The 19,856-nt window shown below is 48.2% G+C and overlaps 1 pseudogene; it reads right to left on the bottom strand.

The window, feature by feature from the left end:
- Positions 1 to 11,009: 11,009 nt before the first annotated feature.
- On the bottom strand, positions 11,010 to 11,189 carry LOC103267774 (annotated as a pseudogene).
- Positions 11,190 to 19,856: the final 8,667 nt, after the last annotated feature.

The raw sequence follows: 19,856 nt of genomic DNA, 5'->3' as shown, positions 1-19,856 counted from the left end.
GTGCTATAAATGACATACTGTTTTCCACCGAAACACAAAATTTTTTCTACATAGCGTTCTTAACGCAAGGGAGACCCCTTTCATTCGATTAATGTTCCCCTAACACCAGCTCCTCTGATCGTATGCCATCGACACTGCCCCTCCACTAGACCTCTTCGCGGCCTAGGGTTAGGAGAGGATGCCATTTGAATCAATGGCTGCAAGGAGAGCTGGGACGTGGGTTCCCGAGTGACTCATCATTGACTAAGCAGGAACAGCATGCCTAAACAGTGTCAAGTCTCTTCATTCAAACAAGGGCGGTGAACTATGGGTTCTCCCTAAGGTTTCTCTAGCTCTAAAGCTCTGGAATGCAGGGGAATAAGACACATGCTTATAAATTTTAAAGTAGCCCAAAGACTTATGTCAAGTAGGCATAAACCCTCAAGCCTGATTGGGTAACCCCCTCCCCCCTGAGCCACTGCCCCGGGATAAACGGTGAGATAGTATCTTTAGACTTTTCCTTTGTTTGGTATTGTGACCCGACCCCACCTACCCCACCAGCCTAACATTTTATGGCCGTCGTGATTGACTAAGAAGACCCCCTTCCTTCCAGGAAGCAAGTGCCAGCAGATAAGAGGAGCCCTTGGTGCCATCCCTCCCGGCTCCAGAGATCCACGTGCCTGTGCTTTTCTCCAGCTCTGGACCCGGGAAGGACCCTAAGTGAGGGGTGTGGACTGGGAGACACCCAAACGAGGCCCAGAGCGGCTTCACACCGGCGAGCCACGCACCACCCGGGAATCACCGGGACACGTGCACGGAAGGGACACACCCGGCGGGGCCCCGGCGGGCTCCACGCTGGGCCGCCCATGGGGCTGCTCAGCCCGGGCTGGAAAGGGGTGAGTCATCCTGGGGGCGGGGCGAGGCCGGGGGAGTGAGCGACTCGACAGTTCTCCCGGGGGCCCGTCGGGCCTGGGGCCGGCGGGGCAGCGCCCCCGACCGAGGTCAGCCGGCCCTCCCCGCCGAACTTGTGTCCCAGCCACTCTCCATCTAGCCCGGGAGTCTCCTGGCTCCAGAAGCAGGAGCAGGGAGAGCCAAAAGGAGAAGGGAAAAAGAATTCGGTTTCCAGTCGTTTCAGTCCTAAATTCTTCCCGAGACTGCCAGAAAAGATGCTAATGAAAGGCCAATTGTGTGGCCACAGTGTTTTCTTCGGACATCTGCCCGGGGAACCGAATACCCAGCCCAGAAGCGAGGTCACCAGCCTCATCCTACGGCAACACCTTTTGCTCGCTACTGACCCCTACTGGGGAGGTGGGGACAACCGGCTGAGCATCCGAAGGCCCCTGAGAGAAGGAAACTAGACCTGGCCACTGGGTCCTTAAATCCAGTATTTGAAATTGGACGATAGATCCTGCCTAAATCTCAGGCCACGGGTTCGAAGGATTCTCTTAAGGTTCTCTTTTCGAAATTCTCTTTTCGGCAAGGGGCTCCAAAACCTTTCACACTGGACTTCTCTTTTGCTTGAAGCTCCCAAACGTTCTGTCCTGCAGGAAATACGGAGACTTGAAGGTCTTTAAGAGAATAAAATGAACATTAGTTTCATGTCAGCGACAGAACCAAGGGTGGATCTGGGGGTAAGGCTAGGACTAGCCAGGGGTCCTTAGCGATTATTTATTGATATCCTACTAGGTACGGACTCCCGCAAGACCAGTAAGGAGGTTGTGGCATAACTCAACAGAAAAATCTGGAGGGACTGCAGGAGGACAAGGGCTGTGGGTGGAGAGGAGGGTATGGGGGAGATACTTGGGAGGGACCTCAAATGGTTTTCGTTTGGTGATGGGTGAATGGGGTGGGGCTGTAGAGGGAGGGAGCACCTCGCCTACTGCACGCTTCTCCCTCCTGAAGGTTTGTTTTTGCTGCCATTTTTCCAGCAAAACGGGGTTTGAGGCAGAGGAACAGGTGTGGAACATGGAAAAGAGAATGAATTTGGATTTGAATATGTTGACATATGGGGTCATTGCAGTGGCTGAGAAGGAATTTGGCATCCGTATGTTCAAAGTCGGGCTTGACCACTGCCAGGCTGTAAGACCTCACGTGAGATGCTTTGTCTCTCAACCTCAGATTCTTTACCTGTGAAGAGAGAAGATGACACCTACCTCATGGCTGTTTTAAAAGATGAGTAATAGGCAACTGAATGCCTTAAACATACTTGCACTAATTGTCACAATGAGCCAGGCACTGTACTAAGCACTGTACATAATCTCACTTAATCTTCTCAGCAGCCCCATAAGATAACTACATCATGATATCCAGTTTACAATGGAGGAAACTGAAGCACAGAGAGCATAAGACACGTGACTGAAGTCACACAGCTAATAAATGGTAGAGCTAAGACTCAAACCGAGATCTGTCTGACTCCAAAACCATGAACCTTAATAATCACACTGATAGCTTCCCAGCAAATACAGGTCAAACCATAGAAGAAAGGTTTTTGGCTAGAGCTACAGATTGAGGGGTTTGATAATCGTTAAAATCATAGTTATAGGTGAAGTCCAAGAGAAGGTGAAGGAGAGAGGGAGGAAGCACCAACATTTACAGTGCAGACAGAGGAGGAGAAGCCTTAAGAAGAAACGGAGTAGGAGCCGGCAGAGATGGCAGGGAAGTGGGGAGTGATGTCAAGAGAGGATCGTGGGCTCTGAGGAGGCGGGCTGGTCCCCAGGACCACACTGAGCAGCCAGCCCGTGGTCAGAGGCAACGAACGAGCCCTCGGAGAGCCCACAAGAGCATTGCTGGGCAGAGTCCAGGCTGAAGGGAGGGTTAGGAGCAGACCGCAAATGATACTTGCATTGCAGGTAGCGTGTCAGCAAAGGGGTGGGGAGAGGGTGCGGGCTGGGGTGGTGAGAGGGTGCTGGCTAGTGTGGGTGCAGAGAACAGGAAGGAATGGGGTCTGGATTTCTGATGATTGGTTTCTGATGGAGAAAGGCTTCCTCTAAGAAGCAAGAGAAGAAATGTGTTCCAAGTGAGGATGCAGGAGGATGAGGGAGTTGAGGGCCAAAAGGTTCTATTTTATCTGTGAAATTGAAAGTCAGTTCAAAAAGAGTGAGATGGGAGTCTGGGTAGGCAGTTTGAGAGCCTTGGTGAAATTTTTTTTTTTAAGGCTAGTAAAATGAAAGAGTGGGAGTGGAGAAGGAATAGACATCTGTAACTGGTTGGGATCAAGTAGTTGTAAACCACTGCACTGGTGAACGTTTGAAACCACCGCTAGGGAAAAGGAACTAATGTTGCCAGGCCAACCTGGAGTGAGTGACAAGACTGCCAAAGAGAGGAGAGCTCTGGAGGAGATTGGAAACCATACATTGGTAACGGTCATTGCTCACCCTGTTGGGCACTTGCCCCAGCAGCCTCACAAGCCAACCATAGGGTCACCCATAATCCCAGCACAGTCCCAGTGTTGGCACTGAAATCCCCCTTCCGTCTCAGACAAACCTGGACAAGAGTTTGTTGCCTTCACTCAGAAGTAGGAGCAGCAAAGACTGAGTCGGATGGTTCCATGGCTAGAGATGTTGTGGGAAAGTGGGCTCGGGGTAGAGTGCAGTGAGGACAGGAGGTTGCTGAGAGAGAGGAGTGAAGGTGAACTGCTAGGTAGGGATTCTGTGATGACATGAAAGACAGTAAGGACAGAACTGGAGAAGCAGGAAGGGCCACGAAACCAGAGTTTCCAATGAGTTCACTGGAGAGTGGGCTTAATGGGAAAGAAAGGATTTTAAGAGTTGGGAAGAAGCCATGAAGATGCTTTGAGTTGCAAGTAACAGAAATCCCTGACTCAGACTAACTTAACAATACAGAAATGTTTTATGTCACGTAACAGAATGGGCATTTCAGGGTGGTTGATTCAGTGACTCAACAATAAGATCAGAGAATCAAGTTATTTTCATCTCTCTCCTCTGCTACCTTCATTTATGACTTCATCCTTAGACTAGTGGCAAAACAACCATCTCCAGGTGTGGCAATGTCCAGAGTAAGGAGAAAGATAATCTTGCTTGATTAATATCAAAGGAAAAAAGAAAGAAAGACCATTTCTTTTTATAGTTTCTCTTAGAAAAAAAGGACTTTTATTCTCAGAAGTCCCCTAGTGGACTTCACTTTCCACTGGCCAGAACTGGTCACAGGCTCATTCTAGAACTAGTCATTGGCAAGCTAGACCCACCCTGGAGCATGAAGTAGGGTCAGCTTCCCTCAAGTCACAAGGCTGCATGGGGGAAGAATAGATCTTGAACAAAACTGGAGTTCTGTTGGGAAGAAAAAAGTGGGAAATGATTACTGTGTGTAAAATCAACAGTGTTCATCACAGTGGCAGCAGTGGGCAAGTGGGATATGAAAATTATTATAAAAACTGTTCAGTTTTAGTTTTTTAGTTTTTTTTGCTCAGAATTTTTACTGGCTCTCTTCTGCCCATGGGATACATTACATGCTTCTTAATTCTAGCCAATATTACATCAAACTCTCTATTATTTCTTCACAGAAATTCTATGCTCTGACCAAGTATGTTGATCCAAGAAGACACCTTGTATTTTTTGGAGGGGTGGAGATTGGGATTCTCACTCTGTCTCCCAGGCTGGAGTGCAGTGGAATGATCACGGCTTATCACAGCCTTGACCTCCTTGGGATCAGGCAATCGTTTTGCCTCCCGAGTAGCTGGGACTACAGGCATGCACCACCACGCCCAGCTAATTTTTTAATCTTTTTGTAGAGACAAGGTGTTGCTATGGTGTCCAGGCTAGTCTTGAACTCCTGGGCTCAGGAAATTCTCCCACTTGGTTTCCCAAAGTGCTGGAATTACAGGCGTGAGCCATTGCGCCTGGCCTCACACCTTGTATTTTCAACCTTCCTTGACTCTCCCTGTTCTTGAAATATGTCCCCTTCTTCCCTTTCCTCACACCTTTCCCAACTTTTTTTTTTTTTTTTTTTTTTTTGAGTTGGAGTCTCACTCTGTCGCCCAGACTGGAGTGCAGTGGCCGCTCCCGGCCACCACAGCCTCGAACTGCTGGGCTCCAGCGATCCTTCTGCCTCAGCCTTCTGAGTAGCCAGAATTACAGGCGCACGATACCACGCCCGGCTGAATTTTTGATTTATTGTAGAGATGAGGTCTCGTTGTCCAGGTGGGTCTCGAACCTGCAGGCTCAGGCAATCCACTCACCTCAGCCTCCCAAAGGCACGGGATTACAGGCTGAGCCACTGAGCCCGGCACCTTTCCCAACTTTTAATAGATATCCAGATCCTACCCATCCATCAGGGTCTGGCCCAAACCCAATCTGTAGCCTATAACCACATTATATTAATGCCCCGGAGAACCTTCAAGATCATCCAGTCCAGGATCATCGAGTGGGTCCCGTTTGACACTTCTCAAGGGCCCCTCAGCTATCAACACAATGACTGATACACACAATAGATGCTTGCTAAGTATTTATCGACTGGCAGATTAATCAATAAATGCTCACAGACTGAGGAGTGAGCGTAACCCACCCTGCTTTTGAATCTGCAGACCAGCTCTCAGAAGGGAGAGCCCAGAGGAAGGTCAGAAAAACAGGCTGGCTCTGAAGCAAGGAGACCCCACTTGGCAACACTGATAAGTTGAGTGGAAGACAAGAGTGATTGCAAAAGCCCAGGGATGATCATCCCTCAAAGGACATGTCAAATGACAATGTATAACCCGTTGATTGTCTTCTAAGATACACTCTTGAGTATCCTCTCTGCTGAGTACTGCTGCTGCCTTCCCCATCATAGGCAATTTTCATTCCAGACCTCAAGGTCGGGATCCTGGGTGGGAAGGGAAAGGAGCAAAGACCTTTGGAAGGTGCCCAGAGACCTCCCTGCACAAGCTGCCTTTCCCTGTCCTGGGAGAAGTGGGAGGTGAGGGAGTGGAGGTCGTTTTCCTTCTTAAAGGCAGCTTAGCATCAAGATGTCTGTATTTCCCCTGGTAACTTTGGGTTTCCAAATAGCCTGAAAGATCCCAAGGAGTCTGGATCAACTCAGAGCTTCACAGATAGGTTTATTTTTAGTGACTAGTGGTCCTGGCCAGGCCTATTAGTCTAATAGTTAGCCCACCAGTCAGCAAACATTTATTGAGGGCCTGCTTACTGGGGGATTCCAAAACAAGCTTAGAAAAAAATCCTCAGCTTTGAAGCATTCACAGTGTAGCTGAGGCCCCCAAGGGTAACTAACACGGTAACGGATGCAAGCTCAGTCACTTATCACTTGTACACTGAAATAAACAAGCACAAGATGTGATGGAAGAAAAGTGATTTTATTCCAAAAGCCAGCGGGTGGGGAAATGGCCAGGTTCATGCCTCAAAGAAACCATTTTAGATTTTTAAGCAGAATGTAAGGGTTTAAAAAGGGAAACTAGGTGTGGGGAAACATGCAGGCGTAGCACAGGCTGTGTCTTGTTGGCTTATCTTGGATGGTGGTCCTCCTGGAGGTCTGGCTGGAATTGTCTCAGCTGCAGTCAGGTTATAAATCAGCCATCTTGTCACTTCCCCCTCTGGAAGGAGCGTGTAGTCAGGTTGTTTTAAGATTAGCCCCTGGGGTTTCTAAGCAAGCATATGACCTGATAAGTGTGCATGATGAAAAGAAGTTTCTAAAATATGTTTCAGCTGGGCTCGGTGATTCATGCCTGTAATCTCAGCACTTTTAGAGGCTGAGGCAGGAGGATTGCTTGAGCCTAGGAGTTCAGAACCAGCCTGGTCAACAAAGCAAGACCTCATCTCTACAAAAAATAGAAAAATTAGCTAGGCATGATTGTGCACACCTGTAGTTCCAGCTCCTCAAGAGACTGAGGCAGGAGGATCACCTGAGCCCAGGAGTTTGAGGCTATGGTAAGTTGTGATCATGCCACTATACTCCAATCTGGACAACAGAGTGAAACTCTATCTCAAAAAAAAAAGTTTCAAGGCTTTAAGATTGAAAGAGAGGGGAAGGCCGGGCTCAGTGGCTCAGCCTGTAATCCCGCGCCTTTGGGAGGCTGAGGGGAGTGGATTGCCTGAGCCCGCGAGTTCAAGACCCGCCTGGGCAGCGAGACCTCATCTCTACAACAAATCAAAAAATCAGCCGGGCGTGGTCGCACATGCCTGTAATTCCGGCTACTCCGAAGGCTGAGGCGGAAGGATCGCCGGAGCCCAGCAGGTCGAGGCTGTGGTGGCTGGGAGCGGCCGCTGCACTCCAGTTTGGGCGACCGAGTGAGACTCCAACTTAAAAAAAAAAAAGAAAGAAAGAGAGGGGAAGAAAACTTTAAAATATGACAGTAATTACCTGTGTGACTCAGACTGCCCTGGTTTTCCCAGCTCCATCCTCCTCCAGATTCTACCCAGAAGGCCACCAGAGTTCATGGCTACATGGAATCCCTCCTAAAATTTCCCCTCTAAAGTCATCAGCCAAGAGAGGAAAAATTGGGGAAAATGGCTTTCCTGGTTACAGGTTATATAAAGGGAGGCTCTAAGAGTAGCCCAAGGCCACATAACCCAGCTTAGGGGTTAGCCAGCTTGAGAGAAAGAAAGAGACAGACATACTGGAGAAAGCCAGGCAGGGATAGATGGGCTTTAAGTCCCTGGTCTGCCAGGGCTCCCCATGGCCAGCTTTCCATGAGACAATACTTTCTCTCCTTTTTTCCTTTTAGCTAGGGCAGGTCCCATCACCACCCTGTGTGGTCAAAGGAGTCCTGAGCAATGAACACACAGAGCAATTCAGTAAGGGCTGAAGTAATTCAGGAGAGTGGCCTTGAAGGATGGAGAGGGGTGAGGGCGTCCCAGGTGAGGAGAAAGACATGAAAGAAGGCTCTAGAGAGATGTGAACAGGGTGGGTGGTCAGACATTCTGGAGGGCAGGCCTGGGAGGGTGCCTGAGGAGCCTGGGAGCCAGCTGGTCAGACTGCCCTGAGCGAATCCCTTCTCCGGGATCTTTGCTTGGGCTACTACTTGACCTCCGACCCTACAGCACGCTTCCTCTCCACATCATAAAGCAGAACTGGCACAACACACAGTGGCAAACGGTGGACACCATCCTGGAGCTGGCTTTGTTTAATGCTTGTATTTTGTCCACATTCCCCTCCAACCCATTCTAGTCTTACTACTTCCTGATACCCCTCACATTCCCTTATTCCCCGCCTGTACTGTGTTAAGACCCTCATTCTGGGAGGAGGAATGGCAGCCGAAGGACCCCAAATCTCCACTTTTCAGTATCTGCATTTGACACCCCAGCCAGCAGCTTCTGAGTTGTGAACCAGACAGAAGCAGGGGTTCTGGATGTTCTCATAGCAATCCTGATTTTCACCCCGGAGGGGGCCTTCTAGACAGCCACCTGGTCCTGGTGGTTTTCCCTGGGCAATGTTGGTATCAAAGGTCTGCTTGCGGCAGGGATCTGCCATGCCCTGAGCTAGCCTCCTCCCCTCCCGCCCTGCCCCACCTCTAGCTCTTCCTGCCTTTGCTCCTTCCTGCTGCACCCAGGTGGAGCCCAGCCGCCCTCCCCTACCCAGCCCTCTGTGACTCAGTGGGGGCTGGTGGCCACTTCCCCCTCCCACCCACCCACGCTCACATTCCAATGGCCAGCTCACTCGCTTCTTGGCACTCAACCCACACCCACCAAGCCTCTGCCTAGAGTAAATAGTCATCTCTTTATGGCACGATTTACGAACAGGGCCAGCCCAGTATGGGAAGGGGTCACGTGTATCTTACCCTCTGAGCACACTCCTCTTTCTCCACAGCTAATGACTGACCTCTGTAGGTCTTTCCTTTTGACCCCTGGCTGACCTGGGGCATTTTGCTTAAGGGAACCAGAGACTTGTCCTTCAGTGTTGTACCTAGCACAGTGCTGACTTAATACATATCTGAATAAAAGAGGTTTTAAAAAAGAAAAAGAAAAGAATGAATGAATAGAGTAATTCTCCAGCACCTGACAGATCCTGCCTTCTTGGCAAGGCCTCATTTCAGCCACACATGAGAATAGGGTGGTTAAAGGTAGTCAGTGATACCTGGGTTGAAGACCCAGCTCTGCCACACTAAGGTCACAAACACTTTTTTAAAAATCGGAGTCTCACTCCATTGCCTAGGCTGGAGTGCAGTGACACACTCACGGCCACCCCAGCATCAACCAGCTGGGCTCCAGCGATCCTTCCACTTCAGCTTTCCAAGTAGCCAGAACAAAGGTGCATGTTACCATGCTCGGCTAATTGTTTTGTTTTGTTTTGTTTTTTTGAGTTGAAGTCTCACTCAGTCACCCAGACTGGAGTGCAGTGGCCGCTCCCAGCCACCGCAACCTCGACCTGCTGGGCTCTGGCGATCCTTCCGCCTCAGCCTTCCGAGTAGCCGGAATTACAGGCATGCGCTACCACGCCCGGCTGATTTTTTGATTTATTGTAGAGATGAGGTCTCGCTGCCCAGGCGGGTCTCGAACCCGCGGGCTCAGGTAATCCACTCACCTCAGCTTCCCAAAGGCACGGGATTACAGGCTGAGCCATCAAGCCCGGCTTTGTTTATTTTTTAATTGTAGAGACGAGGTCTCACCATGTTGCCCAGACTGGTCTTAAACCTACGGGCTCAAGCAACCCTCTCACCTTGGCCTCCCAAAGTGCTGGGATTACAGGCTTGAGCCACCGTGCCCGGCCCACAAGTACATTTTATGACTCACCTAAGCCTTTGTTCCTCCCTGTATCTGGTAGTTCCATATTTCATTAATTCCAGGATATGCATTTTGTCACATTTTAACATCTCTTTAATCGGGATATGTATTACAATCAATATGGGAATGGGAGGTTGTGGGTGTCTGCTGCAGCAGCCCTACAGTCCATCTCTATCAGAGGCGCTATGTGCCACCTGCTGAGCCAGGGTGGCCATGTGACTTATTCTGAACAATGGAGTGTGAAGGGAAGTGACCTCCCTCGCATCAGAGCTGGGCGTGATGGCTCACACCTATAATCCCAGCACTTTGAGAGACCGAGGTGAGAGGATTGCTTGAGCCCAGGAGTTTAAGACCAACCTAGGCAACATAGTGAGACCTTGTCCCTACAAAAAAATTTTAAAAATTAGCCTCATCTCTCAAAAAAATAGGCCAGGTGTGGTGACGCATGCCTGTAGTTTCAGCTACTTGGAAGGCTGAGGTGGGGGGATTGCCTGAGTCCAGCAGGTTGAGACTATGGTGGTGAGCGTGCCACTGCACTCCAGCCTGGGTAACAGAGTAAGACTCCAACTAAAAAAAAAGCCATGTTTAAAGATCTCAATTGGCTTTGTTGGCAATTCTAAAACCGGGCAACACTTCATTCCATAAAATAGTGCACGCTTTCCAAAGAACTGAGTAGAAGAGGCTGGCTTTGTAGACATTTGGGGCTGAAGAAAGCAAAAACAAAAAACAAAAGCAGATTGGTCATTTCAATTCTGACCATTCTCTCTCTCTCTCTCCTATCTCTGAAGGTCAGATAACAACTTAGTTTAGATTTGGTGACGTGGGCCTTCAACATGGGTGACTCCATTTTTATTTTTATGGTTTGTTGCCTAGTGTAGAGGCCTAGTCTAAGACAATGGTCTCCTGTAATTTTTATTTAACATTAAAAATAAGTGCAAGTAAATAAAAATGTGGCTTTGGCACTTGTTTCTGGAGGCTCTCTGAGGGCATAGGCGTTTTTGATGCCCTTCCTGAAAGCTAGCCCTTGAAAAATCTACTCATTTTGGTAGGTGACCAAGAATGCTGAGTTTTTATACTAATTTTTTCAAGGAATTACAAAACTACTTTTATACTTTGGAGTGAGCCCCAAAGTATAAAAGTATAAAAAACACTGGTAAGGAGTAACTGCCTCACCTCCAGGAGTGGCCCAAGGGAGAGAGGCTACCTGAGGGAAAGTAAACACAAGAGATCCACTGCAGACTCAGGGCAAAGGAAATGCCATCGGTGCTGGGACCTGCCAGCCCTACAGGAGGAAACGCACGCATGGTGGGACTGGCTCCAGCCACACAGGCGAAGGGCAAGAAGGTTGGACACGAAGCCACAAAGCTACCTGGGTTCCCCCGTCTTCTCATTTGCCCTTTTCTGCTTCTGCTGCATCATCTCCAAGTCCCTCTATTTGCCAGCAGCAGCAGAAAACCCGTCATTTCGGCACTTTCCCTTATCCGTGTCATTCTGCTTTTTCATATTCTTCTGGCGGGCGAGCTCACGCTGGCTACCGCGGGTCATGGCAACGGCAATGGCTCCGACCTGCCTCTTTATTCCTTTTTTTTTTTCCTTGAGTTGGAGTCTCACTCTGCCGCCCAGACTGGAGGGCAGTGGCCGCTCCCGGCCACCGCAGCCTTGCCTGCTGGGCTCCGGCAATCCTTCCACCTCAGCCTTCCGAGTAGCCGAAACTCTCTTTATTCTTATTAAAGAGTTTATTGTCTGGGATATGAGGAGGTGGAGGAGACTACTTAAGTGTGCAAGATGGCAAATTTTTGGTACAACAGAATAAAGAAACTCTATATATACTCTTTTAGGGTGAAATATAAATATCTTGAATTTTTGCAGAATTAGGAATGGGTCACAGATCCTGAAGATTCCATATTTCCAGCTAATTCTTCTCCCTCTTCTCCCCGTCCTCCCCCTTCTCCTTCTCCTTCTCCTTCTTTTAGGGAAAAGAAATTGCTATGTTGCCTAGGCTGATCTCAAACTCCTGGGCTCAAGCAATCCTCCCACCTCGGCCTCCTAAAGTGCAAGTATTACAGGCGTGAGCCACCACGCCTGGCCTCCAACTAATTCTTGGCTTTCTGATTTATACTGGAACAGGTCTCTCCAGGAATTTTACAGCCAGCCCCTGCAAAGCCAAAAGCAGTGAGTGTGTTCTGCATGCTGGGCCCAGCCTACATAGAATCGTAGGATCATGAGGGCAGCCAGGTTCCTCTGACTTGTCAGAGCCACTTCCCATCTCTTCGGCATCCTCTTTCCTGGGCCTCATGGAACCTGCCGGCCTCTGCCTTTATTCCTCCACTCGGGAAGATGACACAAGTAATTTACCCTGAAGTCTGAGGGATGTATGAGTATGCATTGCTTAAAAGGAATCTAGAAAGTGAAAAAGGAAATTACGGAACAGTCCAGAAGGGTATGTTAGGGGTCTGTTAATTGCAAGAAACAGAAACTTACTCAAGCTGGCTTAGGTTAAAAAAAAGGCAGGGGCGACCTATTCCTAGGAGACTGGAATTCGCATGAAACCAGACAGCAGATAGGGCAGTATGGCCTCAAGGGAGCTGGGAGGTCCCCTGGCCAACACTTTGTCACTCTCCAGAGTTCCTGTCTTTCATCCCTCCTGCCGTGTCTATCTCAGTCCTTTCTCTTAAGATGGCTTTCTTCACTCAAGTGTCAGCTTGCACATGGTCTCATAAGATAGCTGCCCAAAGACCAGGCACGGTGGCTCAAGTCTGTAATCCCAGCACTTTGGGAGGCCGAGGCGAGAGAATTGCCTGAGCCCAGAGGTTCGAGACCAGCCTGGGCAAATTGGTGAGACCTCATCTCTACAAGATATCAAAAAATTAGCCAGGTATGGTAGTGTGCACCTATAGGAAGGCTGAGGCGGAAGCATCACCTGAACTCAGCAGGTTGAGGCTTCAGTGGCTATAGGCATGCCACTGCACTCCAGCCTGGGTGACAGAATGAGACTCTGACTCAAAAAAAAAAAAAAAATAGCTGCCCAAAAATTGTGACCCTGGCACCTCATGACGATGTGACTTTCTATTTCAAGCTCCAGCTCCAGCACCAACTAACTGAAGTTTCTGTGGCCTCTAAGTCCTGGGAGGGAGGATCTAGCTTCATGCAGCCTGTGGATGATTCTATTGGGGTCAGCTAACCACATCTCCTTCCACCAGCCATGGTGCTGTTACTACGGGGCCAGCCCGTCTCTCTAAAAAGACTAGGATGGTTGGTATGTCATGGTGTGCAGCATTTGGTTCAGCTGGGTGTGGCAGAATAGCAAAATAATAGCAGCTTAAAAAATAAAAATTTCTTGGGCAGGCACAGTAGCTCACACCTATAATCCCAGCAATTTGGGAGGCCAAGGCGAGAGAATTGCTTGAGTCCAGGAATTTGAGTCCAGCCTGGGTAACCCTGTCTCTACAAAAAAAAAAAAAAAAAAATTAGCCAGGCATGGTGGCGCATACCTGTAGTCCCAGATACTTGGGAAACTATGGTGGAAGGATTTCCTGAGCCCAGAGGCCAAAGCTGCGTGAGCCATGATCATGCCACTGCACTCCAGCTTGGGTAACAGAGTAAGGCTCTGACTAAAAATATATATAATATATATTATATATTTATAATTCATATAATATAAAATTTTAAATGTAAAATATATAGAAATTTCTCATGTAAGAGGCGAGCAGTCCAGGTCTGGTCTGGTGGCCCCTTGATCACTGTCCTCCATCCTCAAGGACACTCCATGATCCAAGATGGCTTCTGAAGCTCCAGTCGTTACATTATATTGGGTTGCAGGTTGGAAGAAGGAAGGGAAGAAAGTCTAGCTCCCTGCTATGCTATGTTCTGTTAAACAACCTTATTAGGAGTCCCACAGATGCTTCTACTTGTCTAATTGCCAGAACCTCATCATATGGTCATTCTTAGCTGCAAGAAAGTCTGGAAAAAACTGAGTTGTTTTGTTTTAAGTGAGCCACATTATCTCCCAGGATGTAATGAGAGTCCTGCCATCAAAATGAAGAAGCAAGGGCAGGTATTGGGGAAGTTCAGAATCAACCACAGTTGGGAGGAAATAAAAGACACCTTTGGTATGTTTGTAATGTTTTCTTTTTATTTAAAGAAGGATATGTCACATTGTAAATTTTTTTTTTTTTTTTTTGAGTTGGAGTCTCACTCTGTCGCCCAGACTGGAGTGCGGTGGCCGCTCCCGGCCACTGCAGCCTCGCCTGCTGAGCTCCGGCAATCCTTCCGCCTCAGCCTTCCCAGTAGCCGGAATTACAGGCACGCGCTACCACGCCCGGCTGATTTTTTGATTTATTGTAGAGATGAGGTCTCGTTGCCCAGGAGGGTCTCGAACCCGCGAGCTCAGGCAATCCACTCACCTCAGCCTCCCAAAGCACGGGATTACAGGTTGAGCCACCGAGCCCAACATGTAAATTTTTTAAAAAGTAGAAGATCTACTTTGAAAAAAAAAAAAAAAAAAGACACAGCATAGTGGTTCACACTTATAATCCCAGTAGTTTGAGAGGCCAAGAAGAGAGGATCACTTGAGGTTAGGAGTTCAAGATCAGCCTGGGCAATATAGTGAGACCCCATCCCTACCAAAGTGTTATAAAAACTTTTTAAAACAGGGGGATGTGGGGAGGGTGGGGGGACTCAGAAGCTACCTATCGGATACAATGCTCACTATTTGGGGATGCCCGAAGCCCAATCCCCACTAGTATACATATGCACTTGTACCCTATGACTCTAAAATTTAAAAAAAGAGAGAGAGAGAGAGAGAGAGAGAGAACACAAAACATAAAACAAGATGAATTCTGGAAAAGAGAGATCATTGCCTTAAGGAAGTGGAATTTTAGGCACCAGAGAGAAGGTGTTTTGGAAGTGGGAGTAGAGACCTTGCTGGAAACCCTCGAGTCATGACTCATGAACACGCGGAAGCCCCGTCCAGGTCCAGGCAGCCAATTCTCTCTTCATGGGACCCTTTCCCTAATTCCCAGTCGTGCTTTCTGCTGACTCACATCCCCCTCCTTACCAGAGCTAAGACGCTTCTGCTCTCTGGGATGCCCTGCTCCCCCTTTGCTTACCTAGAAAACTCCTACTTTTTCTTTGATGCCCTACTCAAAACCTCTTCTCTGAAGCCTTCCTCGATTGCTTGCAGCCATGGGTTTTTTTCCTTCTTTTCTTTTGTATTCCTGTGACGCTTTGTACCCATCTCTGCCAGCAGGTCTGTCTTCTCCACCAGGGCACAGACTCTTCCAGGACAGAGACTGGGCTTTATTCTTGCCTGTGCTTCAGTGCCACGCACAGAGCCTGGCATACATTAGGTGCCTGGTATATGGCAGTTACAAGGCAGTACAGCATAATGGTTAAGAGTATAAACTCTGTTATTTCCCCACCTGAGTTCTGCTACCTACACGTATCCCTGCCCCTCACCAGCTCAAGGATTTTGGTTAGTCAAGTCTGTCTCTCTGACAGATGCAGGTTGATATTACTTAAAAATATTTAGTGGCTGGGTGTGGTGGCTTACACCTGTAATCTCAGCACTTTGGGAGGCTGAGGCAAGAGGCTCTTTTGATCTCAGGAGTTTGAGACCAGCCTGGGCAACATAGCGAGAGCTTGTCTCGACAAAAAATGAGAAAAAAAAAATCACTGGACATGGTGATGCACACCTGTAGACCCAGCTCCTCGGGAGGCTGAGGCAGAAGGATTATCTGAGTCCAGGAGATCGAGGCTACAGTGAACCATGATCATGCCACTGAACTCCAGCTTGGGTGACAGAGTGAGATTTTAAACAACAACAAAAAAAGAAATTGTGGCAACAACATACTGGCATTCATCTTCCTGGAGAAACTTAAGGAAGTTACAAAACACCATCCCTTTTCCTGAAGGATTTTGCCTATGCCCTTGGCCCTAGTCCATTTGCAGGAAGCGCATTTAGTAACCCAAACAGAGTGTTGGAAAAAGCTTGCCTGAAAAGGGTTAATCCCAGAGCCTTGGAAAGAGTTGGGCTCTGGGGAAAAAAGGATTTCTAGGGATGGTGGAGAAAGAGGCCTCCCTGCCTCTGAGACCCTGGGAGGCATCGCCATGGTGATGCAGAGTGCGGGTTTGTTTGCATTTATGTGGGGCTTTTTGCTTCTTGTGTTCTGGTGAGGGTCAGCTGAACTAGATTATGGAGAACTGAGGCACAGAGAAAGGGACATGCTTTGTCCAGCCAGGGCAGCACGGGAAGCTATTGGAAAAGCAAGGACTAGAGCCGTGATCCAGTCATTAACAAGTATGTCTGGAGTCCACTCTGTGCCAGGCCCAGTTCTAGATATGGAAGACCTGGCAGAGAGCAAGCCAGTCCGTGTCTTTGGCCTAATGGGCACGGCAGCCAATTATCAAGGAAGCGAATAAATCCGAGCCGTATTTCACCCATCCTAAGATGCCCGCCCTTTTTTTCACATTTTAAAATCTCTGAAATCAGAGAGGACGCATCTTACAATCAGTGCTATGTCTTGAGAACAGTTCTTCTTTCACAGTGATACATGAAATAATGCCATACCTTATAACTGATGGCATCTGAGACTTAATACCACATAGTGATATGATTCAGGTGATGGCATCTTAACCTCCTTGATACTGATTTATTTTCCTTCCAAGTAAGTTACAGTAGAAATTCTCCCCTCAAATGACAATGATTTCTCTGACTGATCTGTTTCTAGAGATTCTTTAGAAATTTACAACTTACTCAGTTATATTTCTGTGGACCCACTTTCCTTTGGAAATGACAAGGAACCTGCCTGTATCAGTAAGGCATTTGTTCGGCTGCAAATAAGAGAAAACCCAACCAACGGTGACTTATTCTAATATGCATGACCTAGGGCTGGTACAATCACTCTTCAGGTACCCAGGATGCTTCTATCATGCTGCTCCACCATCTTTAGCTCATGACTTTAGCCCTCATGCTCACAAAATGGCTGCTGTACTTCCTGGTCTTACATCCATGTTCCAGGCAGGAAGAGGGAGGAAGGGCAAAAGACAGGCCAGTCCCCTGTTTCTAAAAAATCAGGAAAACAAGCTATTCCAGAAGCCTTACTTGGCTGACTTTGCCTACCTCTCATAAGTTGGTGTGGTGTCACATGCTCACCTCTAGCTAGAAAATGCCTGTGGAAAGGGGGGGGTGTGTATGTGGAGATGAGAAGCGTGTGCTCTTCTGGAGAAACAGATGACGCAGCTGTCCCAAGTGAATTGTGTGAATGTGTGTAATGGTATTTGTAGTGGGAATCCAAGGCCAGAGGGGATACTCCTGAAGGGAAGTCGCTAAACAGATTTGTATCACCTGGAAACGTGACAGAAGCTGGTCAGCACACACTGCGGCAAAACCTGGGCTTCTTCACGCCTGTTTCCACACATCCAGCCACCCCGAAGAACAATATGATCTCAAGGGTGCTGGCCATATTACTGACCACTTATGAATATCCAGGTGAGAGGGAAATAAATATCCCAGACCAGGGTAATGAACCCCTGACTCTCTGAGCAGAGCTTCAGTTCTTCCCAGGGAGTCGGAAATGACTTCACCAAGAAACTGAGTAGCTCACAGGGGAACAGATTTGCTAGACAAGGAGCTAGAAGATGGAGAAAGTCTCCTTATCCCGATGCTAGTGTCCTGAGGGCAGAACTCAAGTCGAGCTGAGGCCCAGGCAGGATCTCACATTAGGGCGATGGGGGACCCAGTCTGGACCAGGGGACGGACCCTCCGAGGGGCTGGCTGAGGGGAGCAAGCACATTAGCAAAGGTGGTAGCCTTTGACAACTTTCTTTACCAGTCTGATGGTTTTGCTTTCTCATACACCTTTCCATCCTAGGCTTGTCAGCTAACACATCAATATAATTCCTTTTGGAAACGGTTGAAAACATACACACACTTACAGAACCTATTGGTACCTACCATGGTAGATCACAAAAAAGTCCACAATTCTTTACTGCTCCCGTATGCTTACCCCTTCATAAAATTACTTTGCGACTGTCCTTCCCCATCCCATCAAGGGGAGCAGGATATCTCTCCGCCTTGGTGATTGGCTGTGGCCAACAGAATGCAGTGGACGTTGTTTGTACAGTTCTGAGCCTCTCACCTGCTTCTCTCTGGGATCGTGTGTGAACAGGCCCGGGCTAGCCTGCTGAGGAATAAGAAACTCGAAGGAGCTACCCAGTTGAGGCTGTCCCAGACCAGCCAGCCCCCAGACCCCTGGGCAGGTGACCTCAGAGCATGAGCAAGCTGGCCGAAATATGCCAAACTGCAATCATAAACCGAATAATATTTGTTGTTTTAAGTCACTAAGTTTAGAGAAGGTTTGTTAGGCAAAAAGAGCAAACTGACAGACTTACTATGTGCTGGACACTGGCCAGAAACTTTATGTAATTTTCATTCTTATTTTTAAAAACTATATTAGTACCTATGAGTGTGCAGAGTATGTGACCAGGGGAGAAAGAGCTCCCCCAGCCCAGCCCTCAGTTGGCTTCTGCTTCCACTCTGATGGAATTTCTGTGTAGTCATCTGCTTCCAAGAGCTTTCAGGCTCTGACAAAAGGACCAGAATGTTCTGTGATAACCCCCTAACATTCCTCAGTTTCTAGTCATTTAAAAGTGTGTGGGATTAGGAAGGTGACACTCCAGTTGGAATTCACCCAAGTTTTCAATCTGCAAGCAGCTCTTTTGGGAGACTTCTTGCTGTTTTTAAGCATATATGGGTTTCTAGATGTCAGGAGCCAAGGGGTGATCCATTGATCCCCCTTGCCAGATGGTCCTAGGGCACTGAGGGAGGCCATGCCAGATGCTAGATTCTTTCGACGCAGTCCTTAAAATCCTCAGTAGGATGACAGCCACCAATGCAGTGACCATGATAAGTGTCAACCTAGGGCATCCACATTCCAAGGAGGAAGGCGTGACCTGGTGTTTTGCCTGCCTGGATAGTCATACTCCAGTTATCTTCACTCTGACCTTGCTGTGGGCTGCAGGCTCAGTTTGCTCTAGCCCCTTGGGGTAACAGACACTTATTGAATGTCAAGATGTTTGCCAAAAACTAATTGTTTTAAGTGTAAAATTACAAATCATTAAGGGTAGTATGATACCAATGGCAACAGAAGCATTGACAGCATTTTACTTTAATTTCATTTTTGCTTGTCTTTCATTGTCGGCCTTGTCTAAAGTTGCTGCTGGAGACATCTCATTCACATGCCATTTACCCCTCAGCCACGACACTGACATTGTCTGCTCAAGAAGAGCTTGAGTGGAGGCCAAGGGAACCTTTTCACAAAAACCGTGGTTATTTCTTTTTCTTTCCTTTTCTTTTTTTTTTTTTTTGAGTTAAAGTCTCACTGTGTAGTCCAGGCTGGAGTGCAGTGGCATGCTCACGGCCACTGCAGCCTCTACCTGCTGGACTCAGGTGATCCTTCCGCCTCAGCCTTCCAAAGGCATGCACCACCACACCAGGCTGCTTTTTTTTATTTATTGTAGAGACGAGGTCTTACCATATTGCTCAGGCTGGTCTTGAACCCCTGAGCTCAGGCAATCCTCTTGCCTCTGCCTCCCAAAGTGCTGGGATTATAGGGGTGAGCCACTGCACCCGGCTTGGTTATTTCTAAGAAGACCAGATTTAACTTTTTCTTTTCTTTTCTTTTGAGTCGGAGTCTCACTCTGTTGCCCAAGCAGGAGTGCAGTGGTACAATCATAGCTATCACCAGCCTCGACCTGATGGGCTCCGGCGATCCTTCTGCCTCAGCCTTCCGAGTAGCTGGAAACTACAGGCGCGCGTTACCTCGCTTGGTTAATTTTTTTTTTTTTTTTTTAATTGTGGAGATGAGGTCTCGCCTGCCCAGGTGGATCTCGAACCACCGGGCTCAGGCAATCCACTCACCACAGCCTCCCAAAGGCGTGGGATTACAGGCTGAGCCACCGAGCCCAGCTGATTGAACTTTTTCAATACCAGTTTCTTCATTTTCTCTCTGGGCACTGCATGGAAATGATCAATTTCCTCTGGGAATTGGAAGTCAATATTAATGGTTAATCCAAAAAGTATTCTTCATCAAATGCTTAAGGAAGTTTTGTAAGAAACTGGCTGATAGCCGGGCTCGGTGACTCAGCCTGTAATCCCGCACCTTTGGGAGGCTGAGGTGAGTGGATTGCCTGAGCCTGCGGGTTCGAGACCCGC

Source organism: Carlito syrichta, unplaced genomic scaffold, assembly GCF_000164805.1.
Source record: "Carlito syrichta isolate Samal-C Ts95f unplaced genomic scaffold, Tarsius_syrichta-2.0.1 Scaffold308244, whole genome shotgun sequence".
Lineage (NCBI taxonomy): Eukaryota > Metazoa > Chordata > Mammalia > Primates > Tarsiidae > Carlito > Carlito syrichta.
Note: the sequence above shows the minus strand (reverse complement) of the source record. Positions and strands in the feature narration are given on the sequence as shown.